We start from the raw sequence: 15,053 nt of genomic DNA, 5'->3' as shown, positions 1-15,053 counted from the left end.
TGTAGAAACATAAAAGAAAGGACTATGTTAAAATGTTACCCATTTCTATAGATGCATCTTATATCATTGATCACTTGGCCACAATTTTTTTGTGCACTCACATATGTATGTGAATCTTCTGATCTGTTTTTTTTTTCTTACTGTTGTATGAAAATCTTATGAATTATGATTTTCTTACTATGGAACTTTGATCTTACTTACCCTGCAACATATAACAAGCAAGCAATTATCTAGATTGGCTTTAATTGTGGCAAAGTGTGGTTGACTACTGAAAAAAAAGTGAAAATTACATGTTTTCCACCTTTCAAATGTGTTCTTTAAGTGAAGCTTTCTCCATTTTTCTCCATTTTTCCTAGCTTTGGTATAGGTAAGTAGTAAATTTTAAAATAATGCAGAGCATAATATGCAATGTGACAAGATGTCTTTTCAATCCCTGCCCTCAACTTCTGTGTCATTCTAGCCATCATCACAGGTTAAATATTTGACCCTTTTAAAACACTAAATAAGCACTCCCCCAACTAAACTTCCTGGCTTCCCTGTAGGCTCAGATGATAAAGAATTCACCTGCAATGTAGAAGACCTCTGTTTGAACCCTGGTTCAGAAAGACACCCTGGAGAGGGAATGGCTACCCACTCCAGTATTCTTGCATGGAGAATTTCATGGACAGAGGAGCCTGGTGAGCTACAGTGCATGGGTTCACAAAGAGTCAGACAGGACTGACTGACTAACATGTTTGCTTTCAACTAAACTCCATGGTCCAGAATTTTAACACATTACCCACTCTGCTTTGTACAAGATATCAGAGGTTTAGATTGGAAGTTCAATTCAGTCATTTCAGTCGCTCAGTTGTGTCCAACTCTTTGCAACCCCATGAATTTCAGCATGCCAGACCTCCCTGTCCATCACCAACTCCCAGAGTTTACTCAAATTCATGCCCATTGAGTCGGTGATGCCATCCAGCCATCTCATCCTCTGTCGTCCCCTTCTCCTCCTGCCCCCAATCCCTCCCAGCATCAGGGTCTTTTCCAACAAGTCAACTCTTCGCATGATGTGGCCAAAGTATTGGAGTTTCAGCTTCAGCATCAGTCCTTCCAATGAACACCCAGGACTGATCTCTTTTAGGATGTACTGGTTGGATCTCCTTGCAGTCCAAGGGACTCTCAACAGTCTTCTCCACCACCACAGTTCAAAAGCATCAATTTTTCGGCGCTCAGCTTTCTTCACAGTCCAACTCTCACATCCATACATGACCACTGGAAAAACCATAGCCTTGACCAGATGGACTTTGTTGGCAAAGTCATGTCTCTGCTTTTTAATATGCTGTCTAGGTTGGTCATAACTTTCCTTCCAAGGAGTAAGCATCTTTTAATTTCATGGCTGCAATCACCATCTGCAGTGATTTTGGAGCCCAAAAGAAAAATAAAGTCTGACACTGCTTGTACTGTTTCCCCATCTATTTCCCATGAAGCGATGGGACCAGATGTCATGATCTTAGTTTTCTGAATGTGGAGCTTTAAGCCAACGTTTTCACTCTCCTCTTTCACTTTCATCAAGAGGCTTTTTTGTTCCTCTTCAATTTCTGACATAAGGATGATGTCATCTGCATATCTGAGGTTATTGATATTTCTCCCGGCAATCTTGATTGCAGCTTGTAACTCATCCAGCAGGCAATTCTCATGATGTGTTCTGAATATAGTTTCAATAAACATGGTGACAGCAGACAGCCCTGTCCTACTCCTTTCTCAATCTTGAACCAATCAGCTGCTCTATACAATTCTAACTGTAGCTTCTTGACCCACAAACAGGCTTCACAGGAGACAGGTAAAATGTTCTGGTATTCCCATCTCCTTAAGAGCTTTCCACAGTCTGTTAGGATCCACACAGTCAACGTCTTTAGCATAGTCAATGAAACAGGTAGGTGCTTTTTCTGAACTTCCCTTACTTTCTTTATGATCCAGAAAATATTGGCAATTTGATTTTTGGTTCCTCTGCTTTTTCTAAACCCAGCTTGAACATCTGGAAGTTCTTAGTTCATGTAATGCTGAAGCCTAACAGGCAAGATTTTAAGCATGACCTTAAAATCCACTGGAGGATGGAATGGCAAACCACCCCTGTATACTTGCCATGAGAACCTCATGAACTGTATAAAAATACTAATAAATTAATGAGTTTTATATTGTTCTTGATACTATTCTTAGCCCTTTACATTGGATATCTTATTCAACCTTCACAAAAACTCTTTGATGATATATCTATATTTAGATTTTTTTTTTATATATTTAGATTTTATGAAGGAGATAATATGTAATATGTAGGCTAATATTAAATGATCTACTTAAGAAATAAATAGAAAGGAGACATTTAAATAAAGTTTACTTGACAATGATAGAACATGTTGATATTAAAATTTTTAAAATGCACTATATATAATGTCAGGCTTAAATGGTGACTCACCTGGTAAAGAACCTGCCTGCCAGTGCAGGAGGTGCAAAAGACATGGGTTCAGTCCCTGGATCAGGAAAATGCCCTGGAGAAGGAAATGGCAACCCACTCCAGTATTCTTCCCTGGAGAATCCCATGGACAGAGGAGCCTGGTGGGCTACAGTCCATGGGGGTCAAAAAGAGTCAGGCATGATTAAGCATGCATGCACACATATATATAATTTCAAAAGTTAAAAAAAAAAAAAAAAACAGATATGCCTATGTCATTACTTAAATCCAATTCCAAGGCCTTCTGTAGCATTTTCATTTAGTGGTCAAATCTTTGTGATACAGTAATTATTATCCCCACAGGTGAGCACACTGAAGTTCAGAGAGTATAAGTCACTTGAACTAAGCCAAAGAACTCTCTAACCTTTTAACTTCCGCTTTTAATATACTCTCATTCTCCATTTTATTAGTCCATTATTTCTCTTCTATTCTAGTTCTATTCTCAGTCATTCAGAGTAGTAATTCAATATTTCCCACACATTTACTCTTTTCACCTTTATGATGAATCTGTCCACTTATGAGTCAGAGTTCAACAAAATGTACCTTTGATACCACTTTTCATAATATCATTTCTAATCACATACTGGATTTGGAGGACATGTTACAAAATATTCTGTGCCTCACAGAGTAAGAAATATAGGTCAGAACCCATAGGTTAAATATGCTGCAGCAACTTTTCTCTATTCTCCAATTGGGAGAAAAACAATTACATTTTACATACAATTCAGCAATCTTCAAACACATTCTGAGAGCTAAAAAGTAAAAGGACTAATATTAAATTCCTGACAACTGTATAAAATCAGCATATTATATGTAAGTCTTTGGAGCATGAAATAAAGGTGTATGTTGAAAATGGGGGGAAAATGAGGTGCATCATACATAAATGGTAGTGGTTTTTCCTATAGCATTTCAATCTGAAGGTTTGTTTTGTAGTTGTTTTAAATGTTTGCAGTAGCTGATTTAACTGTCTCTAAGAGACAAACTAATGCTGTAACTGCATCAGAATGATTTTAGCCTAATACTGGCTCTGCCTCTTAATGTTTGGTCTTAATTTGCTAAATCAAGTGATTAAGCTTAAAGTAAATTTAATTAAAAAGGGAGGAGAGTAAAATAAGAAAGTACTGGTGAAAACAGGCTGACTTACTAGTCCAGTATATTTAAGCACATACACTCATATGTTTATGGATTGAATATTGGCCAAATGAAATTTTATGAACCCTAGAAAATAATAGCCACTAACTCTAAGGGTATTATACTTACTAAATGTAGTCTTTAGATCAAGGGTACCCTCATGACCAGTAAATAGGCCTGACTGTTTAAATATTGGCTCATAAGCTATGTCATGTGTTGCTACATCATGAAGTTTGTTGCTACATCTAATTTCCTCAATAAAGATTTTTCAAAATAAATTCAACTAATTTCCTGCAAGGTTAAATATCTACAATGATTTTAAAAATCCTTTTATGTATATAGTACCATTCAAACTAAAAGCTTTATCTTAGGCACCATTTAATTTAGTTTCAAAATTTCTCAGGAAAAACATGATTTGTGCTATACTGAGGGTGAAATTCTAATGTCTGCTGGTTCTCCCCCTTATTTCCTATGAATTGAGGAACTACATTTTTCCATTATTAATTTATGCTTGCATTCCACAACTCATCTTGAATAGAAACATGTGCAAGACAGTGTGCTTTGTTTCGTGATAGGTACCAAAGTGAGCTAAATGCAAATAAGACTATTTTAAACCCAGACTCTGCCACTTAACTGTGTGAATTTAGTTTTTTTTTTTTTAATTTTAATTTCTTTGGTCCTCAGTTTTAAATTATGCAAAAGAGAGACAACGGTGCCTCCCTAAATGGTTTGTGTAGATATTAAAATATACATTATATGGAAATGTGTAACACAGTGCTGGGCACAGAAAGATAGCTAAATACACATGAGTCTGATGGAGACATCACATTCAGTAGATGATATCGGCATTTAGGAAAATATCATCTGAATGATCGATAAGATTTTAGTCAGAAGGAGTTGATAGGATACCATTTCCATTGAGAGGAGAGCATGTGGAATCGTGTAAAATAGAAAAACATGGAGTCTTTTCAGGAATTTTAGGGGGAGGACTTGAATAGAGGCTATGAATAAGAGACTGGGGAAATAAGTTGAATAGTTAGATGGAGATTAGATCATGTAGTGTGGGCCTACTTTGTTAATTAAAGATAAGATTTGAATGTTTGTAAACATGGAAGAATAATAATGAGAGCTGGATTGGTAACAGGGAGATACTGAAAAATTTATGACTGATAATCAGGCTAATATAATACCTCAGGTATAAATGATTAAGGGCCTGGAACAGGAAGCTGGAAATGTGAGAATAGTGATCAAGACGAAAGATAATGATTAGTGAGCTATCTTCACACAGGTTCAAAGTATGATATGACCTGGCCCTGACTGTCTCACTGGGGACATTTCCTGTGCCTCCATAGTCCCTCTTAAAGCTCCAATAAGAATAAATTCTCTTCCGCAGTTTAAATGCTTTGTTCTTGTCTACATGCTCTATACTCTCATTCTGAAGTATTTTTCATTCATTTATCCAACTGAAAATCTTCATCCATCCTTCAAGCATCAGTTCAGGTATCAGGCCCTCTGGGAAAAAAAAAAAAAAAAACCTCCCCTATCCTACCTATACAAACTTCATTATTCTAGCTACTTCTTCTATACCATTTTTTTTCAAGGGCCTGGGACCCACCTACACACATTCAGTTAGAAAAGTCAGAAACATATCCTTGGGATTTCTTTGGCAGTCCAGAAGTTAGTACTCTGTGCTTTCACTGCAGGGGATCCAGATTCAATCTCCGGTCAGGGAAATCAGATCCTGCAAGCTGCCTGTGTCATTTTTAATACTAATGGCATTGCCTTCATTACACTCTTTTTTATTTCTTACTTTATGCAGACTATTAAAATGGTTATCACACAGTATTACCTTAATAATATTTGTTGAAGCCATAGCACTATATATTTATAGCAGCTTATAATTTACCACGTTTCAGCACACTGTTTTGAACATTTTACATGTACTAATTCACATAATCTTAACTTAGGAAACTTTTTAAACTAGTAATAATTATCTCCATATAACGGTATAACTCAGGCAGAGAGAGAACAAATAACAAGAGCAATGTTTCAGGTATAGAAAATCATGAAATCAAGCATTCAAGCTCAAGCATTCTGGATTCAAGCCACCTTCTGTTAACAAATATAAAACATTCATTCTCCTAAATGAAACTGTGAAACACATCAAGAAGGGAAATTGGTCAAAGTAAATCCTTGGTTAATTATTATAGTCAGGATAGAGAAGTAGACATCAAAGTAGAAATATTCAACAAAGTGGGAGGAAAATAAAGTTAGTATAGTATTGTGGAACCAAAGGAAATGTTCCTTTAAAAAAATCAGAACATGAGCGAGATTAACAATGCAATAAAAATAGTTGTTAATTGATAATCCAAGTCTTGAAAGAAGGGGAAAGGAAGAGAAACAAGACCACAGAATCAGTCTTCTAAATGTAGATGGCCAATCATTCCTCAGAGATGGGGAAGGAAGGGGAAAAAATAATACTATTGGAAAATGCACAGAAATATTGTAATGGAGGAGCATCAAGTAGACTCATCTACAAAGATCATGATTATGTGAGAAAAGTTGTAGGAAAGATCATCTGCTAAAATTGTCACTGAATGCAAGTTCATGTACCCAGTGCACAGTAAGGCCAAACAAACCAAAATGTAATTTGGAGTAGAGAAAATTTACTGCAGGGTCATGCAAGAAGACATGTGACTGAAGCCCCCCAAACTCTGAACTCCTCAAAATGATTTAATAAAGCACTTTTAAAGGCAAAGTGAGGGAGAGATATGGTTAGTTGTTGCAAACTTCTTGGTGTTACAATTCTTTGCTGTTAAAGGTTGAAGGCAGGAGGAGAAGGGGATGGCAGAAGATGAGATGATTGGATGGCATCACTGACTTGATGGACATGAATTTGAGCAAGTTCCAGCAGTTGGTGATGGACAGTAAAGCCTGACATGCTGCAGTCCATGGGGTCACAAAGAGTTGAACACAACTGAGTGACTGAACTGACTGACAGATAGATGTCCATGTAAGTCAGGTCATAATGCCCCTGTAAACCTCCAATAAAGCAAATGTTATTCTCGGTTCTGCAACTTTTTATCTCTATATTAATGAACTCAAAGGTCAGAGCCTTGAGAATGGGCTCTCCTGCTTATTTTGGGCTTTAGACAGCATTCTTTTACAAAAGGTGCAGAGCCAGCATGACTAAGCATAGGAACTGAACAAATCTAATATGGAATCAGATTTGGTCTTCCTTATTACAAAAGTGATGAAGACTGGTTAGACTGGAAATTTTTAAAGAGGAAAAGACTTGGGAAAATCTCTACAAGGAATGAAACAAGAAAAGCCATAAACTAAGTCATGTACTAGAAAAAATTTAATTGTTAATATCTTAAAGGAAAAGAGGTGTTGAATGATACAAAACCTAAATAGTAGCTATACTATATTTGAAGTGAATAACAGTAACTAGAACTTAGAAAATATGTTATAATATCCAAAGATAATAGTATGGGAAGTGATAAAGGAAGAATAGATAGAGTTCTGAAGTCCTTTGGAGTAGAAAAATACAAGCAAATTGTTGAGTTATATATAATTATTTATATCTTTATGGTAGAAAAGTCAAGAACAGATGGCACAGGTGCATTTCATGGGCTCTAAATAATTAGGGTCTAGGCTTCAGATGTACAAGATGAGCCTTAAATACCTTGTCATCCCATAAAATGCAGAATTAATCAAATGCTACAGATATCAAAATAGAAATGCTAACATAAAAAAGGTCCTACTGGGCAAAGATGAGGATCTCTTTTATGTATCAATAAGCTTAATAGCTACAACATATTTAAATACATCAAATATTGCCAAGCTTATATTTAAAAAACAAATAAAAACTTCATTGATCACTTGTGGAGGATGCTAAGCACCATTTCATTATTATGAAATCCCAAATCTTAGTAAATAAATACAGACGTTTATTCTTCCTTTTCTATATACCCTTCATCTTCTCAGTATTACCAAATATGAGTTGAGAAGTCTGTGTATATTTAACGTCCCTATGATATAGTCTTGCCTGTCTCCTGGAAAAAATGGTACATACAATTTATGTGTATGTGTGTATATTTATATATGCACATAATTTATAGGAAAAAGACTATAATAAGAAAAGGTGAGGTAATATGTAGGGAGGCTAAACCCAGACACAGGGAAACTGCACAGCAAAAAACCTGGTTACTTCAGCAAGACAATAAAGTGAAAGAGGAATGGAGGAAAGGAGGCAGCAAGGGAAAGAGATGGTAAGAGAACTTGCATATTTTTAAAAACTTAAAATACATATCACCAATCAAAATAGGGTAAATCTATTTAAATATTAACTAAACAAACAAACCAAAAAAACCCTTTAAAATATTAAAATGCAGTGTGATAAATGAGAAAAGTGTCTGCCTGCAATGTGGGAAACCCAGATTCGATCCCTGGGTTGGGAAGATCCCCTGGAGAAGGAAATGGCAACCCATTCCAGTCCTCTTGCCTGAAAAATTCCATGGACAGAGGAGCCTTGTAAGCTACACTCCATGGGGTCGCAAAGAGTCAGACATGACCGAGCCACTTCACTTCAAATGAGAAAAAGCACTGGGTTATGTTAATATTTAGATGTTAGTGTTAATGTTTCAGGTGTGATAACAGTATATTTTAATTATTTTAGTAATTATTTTGTTTCAGAGATACATATTGAGATAATTGCAAATGAAATGATATGACATGTGAGTTATACTTCAAGATAATCCTACAGAGAGCAGGGAATAGTTGTTCAGGTTAAACATCTCACCTGAAGTCATATATCTAGTGTGAATCTGATAGCCAAGAAAGTAAAAAAGTAAATACAGTTCTGTATAGTACCAAGATTTGGCAGTGGGAGCAGGAAAATGGTCTGCCTATATCATTGAAGTTTAACTAGATAAAGCAAAAAGAATATTTGAATATGGTTGTGCATGTCAAGCTAGCATCCAGATTAAAAACTGAGAGGGGATTCTAGCAACAGAAAGGAATCAATCATACAGATCCCAATGAAGTACATGTTTGGTATATATGCTAGATATAACTTTCCTTATTCAAGAATAAATAAACCTATGACAAAGAACAACATGAAGGCTATAATAAGATACTGTTATATTAAGAAAATAACTATTTCTATGAAAAATACAAATTATAAAATCTATTTAAAATTATAAAAGCTATACAAATTATAAAACTTTACAAAATTATTTACAAAAGAAAATAGGAAAATATTGGACTGCATGTTCTGTTCCTCATAAAATAAATAAATGGAATTATGCATATTATAAACAAGATGGCAAATAAGAAAAAAGAGGAGGTATAAGATATAAATTAAGGCTGTGTAGAAACTAAAACCTGTAGTAAAATTAAAATTCACAATAGAAACATTTGAAGATAAGAATCAGCATTTTAGAAAATCAAAATTGTGATGATGATCATGATGACATAGTGCAAACCAGAGATACTTTCTCAGAAAGCAGAAGAAAATAATAAGAAATACAAGACAGGATATGACAAAAAACAGAGACCCAGTTTATGGCTAATTAGTGTCCCTGACTGAAATGAGCCAAAACAAATATAGCAGAAGTGACAAGCAAGTATAATCTATTAAATTTTCCTAACAATCACAATCTTGATATAAATTAAGCTGGCAAAAATATAGCCAAGAAATGACCTTCAGAAATTTGAATACCATGAAAAAATATCCAATATAATATGTGAAAACTCCAAGCTGTGACACCAAAGTTATTATATCAATTTATAATCAGAACTTTGTTTAGTAATGTCTGCTAAAGATGTTTTAAAATTTTATAGCAGTACTGAGGAGATAAAATTATTCTGCTGATACCTGTTTTGCTATTTCATCCAATAGTTAATAATCAAATTTACTAAACAAATAAATTATTTTTTTATTTCAGTTTAAAATAACACATGTTTGTTGCTGTTGTTAGTCACTAAGTCATGTCCAACTCTTTGTGACCCCATGAACTGTAGCCCACCAGGTTCCTCTGTCCATGAAATTCTCCAGGCAAGAATACTGGTGTGGGTTGCCATTTCCTTCTCCAGGGGATCTTCCTGACCCAGGGATCAAATCCAAGTCTCCTGCATTGCAGGCAGATTCTTTACCATCTGAGCCACCAGGGAAGCCCAAAATACTTGACAGTAATTATGAATCTAGAAATAAAGCAAAGCTCCAGAATACTTTCCTTCAGAATTTAATTACACAGAATCTGGTGAACCAACTCTACTTTCATCAAACTAAAAAAATATTTTTATTTTTGAATTAAATTAAATATTTAAACCAAAATTACTGTTGAAATCTAATTTTGAATAAAAGTAATATAAAAGTTGTTTTCCTTCCAAACTATGTCTAACTATTCATAAATTTACTTTGCATATAATTTTGTTACTGACTCAATCAACTATAAAATGTTGCCTTTGAAAAGTTACTAGGAAAAAAAAAAGAAAAGTTACAAAATAAAATGTATGGCAAAAACCACTATAATATTGTAAAGTAATTAGCCTCCAACTAATAAAAATAAATGAAAAAAAATGTGAAATTTCTTTTTCAAATCAAGCACTATGTAAGCTGTTGAGCATTCTTCTCAGACAGAACAGTTTCATTGAATATCAGGATATTCTGAAGTGACTTTCAGTCAGGAAATACTATTAGCCAAAAATAAGTATCCCCTTAATTTTTTTTTTTTTTTTTTTTGAGAGCAGGTAGTTTCTCATGAGGAGGAGGAGAAAGAAAAGAGGCAGTTGGCATAAGCTGCAGGTGGCTGATGAGGGGGAGGTGTCATTTGGGAAGCACAGTAGGTGGCTTGGACTCCTGAGAAAGAGGTGACAGTTGGAGACAGCAGCAGGTGTTTGCTATGAGGGCGAAAGACCTCTCACCAGAGTTGTCAATGATTGTTTTTGAGCATTTTCACTGCAAAAAATCTGGAGTTTGGCATTTTAACTGACAGCACCAGATATGCCTAAAAATACTTATGAAGCCTAACTACTTACAGGCTGAAAAAATTAAAAAGGCATTATTTCTGCTAATGAATGAGTTTGAATCTCAACAATTTGCAAAATGTTAAAGATGGCTTTATATTGTGTATTTTCAATTGCAAATTTTCTTTAAAAATCAATTGTTTTGAATATTTTAAATAGAATAAAATTTGAGAATATGAAAGGTAGGATCATAAATTTAATCAATAGTTAGGAGCAGTATTAAAGTTCTTACTCAACTTGGTTTCTAAATGAACAAACTCCAAGCCACCATGATTATTTTTATGGTGCATAAATTAATGATTCAAAGTGTTATCTATCTATTATCTAAAAGTAAAATTATAAAGAGGTGATCTAACTGTAGTTGACCCACAGGAGACTAAATTACCATAATTTCTATTTGAGAATTATTAGGACCATTGAAGTAGCTTCCACAAACAATGCTGGGAGATTTGGGGGACTTAAAATTTGAAAGGTAAGCAGCATAAAGTTGATATTAGCAGTATCCTCTTTTCAGGTTCGAATAACTTTTTAATAGCACATATTGAAGCTGTGAAATGATCATAGAACATTCACACATATATAAAATACTATGGGTATGTTCCATAAATATTGGACAACACTTCTGGGCAATTATGTATTCTATCAAGATTGTATTCATTGGCAGCTTTGGTCTGTGTATAAAACTATCAAATATCAATGAGAACAAATTAATACAAAGGCCAGTAAAGAAGCCTTGTAAATTATTTACTTTAGCATGTTCCATAAGCAGAGACTCTTGTTCAGAAACATCAGCATGTAGAGGCAAAAGTCCAGCTAGGATGTGTTTAAATATTTATTTGGTAATCACTTAATACAAAGGAGCAGCATTTTGAAATTTTTGTTTGAGAAAACAATAACATTTCTATGTAATAATTAGCAATAGAGTGTGTAACTATTGCTTAGTTTGTATAAAATAAAAACTGAAACTGGGGAAATGAAAATATGATAAAAAGAAAACTGAGGGATAAACAAATTATGGTGATAAAAATCAATATTTTTGAAGTTTTTATTACAAGTTCTACCCAAGTAACTATTAAAAAAAAAAAGTTCCCTAGGGAAATCAATCAATCTGGCAGCATAAGTAAATGGAGAATTAACTTTGCCCCATGGACACATAAAAAATACGTTTATATGTGGAACCATTCTCACTGAATACTAACTGGAACCTGGTAGAAGGAATCCTGTAAAATTAATGTTGTAAGAATCTAGCAGGAAGAGAAGAAAAGTGATCAGGTCAAGACATGTGCCCCTGGAAGAAGAGTCTAAGGAAAAGGAGAATACACAGGCAGACATCCACCCGGGGACTCCCTGGTGAGAGTCAGACTGAGTGCTCCAATCTTGGGGTCTTATGCAGGGAAGATGAGCCCAGTTGGTTGGTTGGAAGACAGATGGGGCTAAATTGAGGGCTGTGGAAAGCCTGGACTCCACTTGTGAGGATCATGAATACCGCCATACCCCCAAGGCAAGGCAGAGAAAAATCTCCTGTAAGGGCTGCTAGGTTTCCTGCTATTGCCTCTGATTCTACACTGGCCTGAACAGAACAAATGCTACAGCCACACAAAAGATCACCTCCTGATACACACCAAAAGTCCACAAAAGCACCCCAGCTCTGCAGTGTGGCTCCACAATAGAGTGGGGGCAATAGAGGCTGGGGACAAGGATCATCTGTGAGGGTAAGAAGGAAACTCATACCCAAAGAAGTGTCAGAGTGGAAAGAGGAAAACAAAGGTGAGCAGCTGGAAAAGCAATGCATCAGGGAAAGCTCATACTCTTTTTGTGGTCAGTGAGAGCCAAGAGCCCATACAGAACCCATTTGCTTCAGCCCTACCACGCATCTGGGACATATGTCCCAGCACAGGGACAGAAGAAAACACAAGCTTAAAGGCAATAGAGCCAGTTCATATGCAACACTCAGGGTTTTAGCTCCAGCTACTTGCTATTAGATACCAATCCTAAAAGGGCCATGATAGCCACTAAGAAGAGGGGAAGTCCCGCCTCAAATCCAGCTTCAGTTGAGCCCCTCCATCTCCAGCCCCACACCCTACCAAGGTGCTAGCTGACAGCAGACCCCAAGGAAAGATGGGATTTGCATTCACATCCACTCCACCTCACCCATGCAGTCTGTACAGGGAGCACCCCCATATAAGAATGCTCCTTCAAGGTTACAATAGGTAACTCTTTCATCCAAATACATAGAGGCAGAGAAAGTCAACCAAAGTTTAAAGGTAGCCCTCTCTCAACTGAAAGAGCAAGAGGAAAAATCTGAAAAAAATAAATTATAAAACAAAAATAAACACTTCACCAGATAAAGAACTCAAATCATTCATGATTAAAATGTTAACTGAATTAAGAGAAACATAGATCTAAATTATAATAACTTTAATAAGGAAATAAAAATTTTATAAACACCCTATCAAAAATAAGCAATTCAATGGCACAAATAAATGCAATAGAAGGAATGGATAGCATAGCATGAGACATAGAAGAATGTGCAAGAAATCTGGAAGATAGAAGAAAGGAAATCACCCAATCAGAACAGCAAAAAGAAAAGCAAATTTGAAAGTGATAAACAGAACTGGAACACATTCCTGCCCATTAGCAGACATGCTGCCCAAAGCTATGCCAAGCTCATAGACACCTCAAAACATACTACTGGACACAGCACGGCCCTTCAGAGAGACAAGATCCAGCTCCATCCACCAGAACAGAGGCACAAGTCCCTGAACAAGGAAACCTTCAAAAGGCACTGGTCAAACCCCACTCATGGAGGGCAGACTCAACAACTAAGAGGAACTATGACCTTCCAACCTGTAGAAAGGAGACAAAAAAAAAGCAGTATATTAAAATGAAAAGACCGAGAAACATGCAGCAGGTGTAATAATATGGTAAAAACCCAAAATACCAAAAAATGAAGAGGATAAAAGCAGTCTATCTGAAAAAAAAATTCAGAGTAATGACAGTAAAGATGATTCAAAATATTGGAAATAAAATGGAGACACAGATAAATAGGCTGGAGGCACAGATTGAGAAGATATGAGAAAGGTTTAAGAAGGACCTAGAAGAAATAAAGAATAAACAATCAGCAATGAAGAGCTCAATAACTGAGATTAAAAATACACTGGAGAGAACCAATAACAAAATAACTGAGGCAGAACAGGTAAGTGAGCTGGAAGATAGAATGCTGGAAACAATTGAAGCAGGGCAGAATAAAGAAGAGCAAATAAAAAGAGATGAGGACATTCTCAGAGACCTCCACGACAACATTAAGCACATCAACATTTGAATTATAGGGGTCCCCAAAAGAGAAGAGAGAAAGAAAGGGTATGAGAAAATATTTGAGAGGATTATAGACAAAATGATGCTGAAGCTGAAACTCCAATACTTTGGTCACCTGATATAAAGAACTAACTCATTGGAAAAGACCCTGATGCTGGGAAAGATTGAAGGCAAGAGAAGACAGGGACAGAAGAAGATGAGATGGTTGGATGGCATCACCGACTCTATGGACATGAGTTTGAGCAAGCTCAGGGAGTTGGTGATGGACAGGGAATCCTGGCATAATGCAGTCCATGGGGTCACAAAGAGTTGGACATGACTGAGTGACTGAACTGGACTGATAGACAAAAACTTCCTTAATATGGGAAAGGAAATAGTCCAAGAAGCCCACAGAACCCCATATAAGATAAACCCAAGGAGAAACATGGCAAGACACATATTAATCAAAGTAATAAAAATTAAGCACAGAGAACAAATATTAGAAGCAGCAAAAGAAAATGAAACAAATAACATACAAGGGAATCCCCAGAAGGTTAAAAGAAACTCTGCATCCCAGAAAGGAGTGACAGGATATATTTAAACAGATAAAAGTAAAAAACCTCAAAGCAAGATTAGTCTATCCATCAAGGATCTCATTCAGATTTCAATGAAAAATCAAAAGCTTTACAGACAAACAAAAGTTATGAGAATGCAGCACCACCAAAACAGCTTTACAACAAATGCTAAAGAAAATTCTCTAGACAAAAAACACTAGAGAAAGAAAAGGCCTACAACAACAAACCAAAAACTATAAAGTAAATGGTAATAGGATCATGTGTGTGTGTGCGTGAGTGTGTGTGCACACTAAGTCACTTCAGTTGTGTGTCTCTGCAACCCTATTGACTGTAGTTCACCGGGCTCCTCTGCCCATGGGATTCTTCAGGGAAGAATACTAGAGTGGGTTGCCATGCCCTCCTCCAGGGGATATTCCCAACTCAGGGATCAAACACACATATCTCATGTTTCCTGCATTGGGAGGCGGGCTCTTTACCACCAGCACCACCAGGAAAGCCCAATAGGATCATGCACATCAATAATTATCTTA

At 35.9% G+C, this 15,053-nt stretch overlaps 1 long non-coding RNA gene across 1 annotated transcript; it reads left to right on the top strand.

The window, feature by feature from the left end:
* The first annotated feature begins 1,545 nt into the window (after window positions 1–1,545).
* Window positions 1,546–14,567, top strand: LOC122690734. The gene is made up of 3 exons (XR_006340089.1): window positions 1,546–1,696; window positions 3,596–3,609; window positions 14,554–14,567. It is a non-coding gene; the product is annotated as an uncharacterized LOC122690734 (long non-coding RNA).
* The last annotated feature ends 486 nt before the right edge of the window (window positions 14,568–15,053 follow it).

This window comes from Cervus elaphus, chromosome X (genome assembly GCF_910594005.1).
Source record: "Cervus elaphus chromosome X, mCerEla1.1, whole genome shotgun sequence".
NCBI lineage: Eukaryota > Metazoa > Chordata > Mammalia > Artiodactyla > Cervidae > Cervus > Cervus elaphus.
This window is presented reverse-complemented; position numbering and strand designations above follow the sequence as displayed.